This window comes from Cicer arietinum, chromosome 8, assembly GCF_000331145.2.
Source record: "Cicer arietinum cultivar CDC Frontier isolate Library 1 chromosome 8, Cicar.CDCFrontier_v2.0, whole genome shotgun sequence".
NCBI lineage: Eukaryota > Viridiplantae > Streptophyta > Magnoliopsida > Fabales > Fabaceae > Cicer > Cicer arietinum.
This window is the reverse complement of record NC_021167.2, coordinates 7,881,107-7,882,750: the sequence shown is the minus strand read 5'-3', so window position 1 is coordinate 7,882,750 and position 1,644 is coordinate 7,881,107.

Here is a 1,644-nt window from a genome sequence, read left to right as displayed (position 1 = left end):
TAATAATAATAATAATAATAATAATAATAATAATAATAATAATAATAATAATAATAATAATAATAATAATAATAATAATAATAATAATAATAATGTCCATTTGAGATTGATAAAGTTCGAGATTCAATCAATGCCTTGTTCATCAATGTCCATTTGAGAAGGACATGGAAACAACATCTTTTATTTCTTAAGTTCATGAAATTTCTACCAAAAAAAAAAAAAAGAATGATGATGTGTTCTTCCTGTCATATATGCCACCTTGACAATAGTTGACATATCACAATACTTATACATAAAAGTACAAGAGAAAAGAAAAGAATCAAATATAAGGTTAAAGTGTTTATGACCCACGTGAATTGTAATGAAAAATAGAGTCTTGAACTACATATTCCTTTACCATTTCAAATAATATAAGAGTTTTGAATTCTTCAATTTCAACTAAATCCATCAATCTCCACATTGATTGAAACTGGTGCATCTTTATTTTTCATCGTTGACGCTGAAAATCGTAATTCAAAAAAACTATCATACTCCACCATAAAAAAAATTATATTTCACTGAAGTTAAATCACTCAAAGAATTTATCCTACATGCCAGAAATTTATAGTCCAACTGTCATTTTCACTTTCTCAAAAAAAATTTCAGCAATTGACATAATTTCACAGCATACCTTACATCAACGTCAACCAATGTACATGTGTTAATCAACGGGCTTGAATAATCATAATTGTATCAACACATCATTGACATAATTATATCGTATTCTATTATCTTTTTAAAAGTAAGGTAAATACCACATTGATCCTTCTAATTTGATTCCTTTTGCGCCTTAAAGTTAGACAATTTGTTTCCAATTGTTGACACAAAGATTGTCGCCATTACCTGAGTTCCTTACCAAATTGAACAAATGTGACGCCACCTTAACAAATTTTTCTTTCCACATACTGCACTCTACAAACAAAGTAATTACTCAATTGAGACCAAACAACATTGTTTTCGGAAAGGCTTCTCCAAATTCACTTACTTAATAATGATAAATTAAATAAGTGCAAATTTTTTACACTAAGTCGTCCATTTGATCTTTTGTTGGGGGTATAAATTTTGAACAAGCAAAAGATAAAATTGATAATAATGAATGTTGCATAAATAAATTTTAAAGCGTGTGTATCACACTAAATTTTAGGTTTTATTTGTCTCCACTAATTTATATATAATGGAGACGATCATTGTTAAGATACTTTGGAATCCTTAAAATGAATTGCACATTCACATCAAGTCTATCCATCATTGATAGTTTACATCTTTTACTTATTCTAGTGTATTAGAGAAAATAATAAATGACTCATAAAAAATTTTGTCAAAAATTTGACTCATATAACATGAAAATCGTGTTCTTTTTTCTATCTCTAAAGTGTCTCTATTTAAAGAGAAATTCGTTTTAATTGGTAAAATAAAATAACTCTTAAAAAATTTGTAATCCTTGATAACTTAACTGATGCATTAATTAATTTCAAACATCACAACTATTGTGATGCATTAAGTTATTTAATTTTACTACTTTAATATAATTATTAAAGAATTCTAAATATATTTAAAAAAAAAAAATTTCTCTACCCTGCATCCTAATTAATCCAATTAATATTT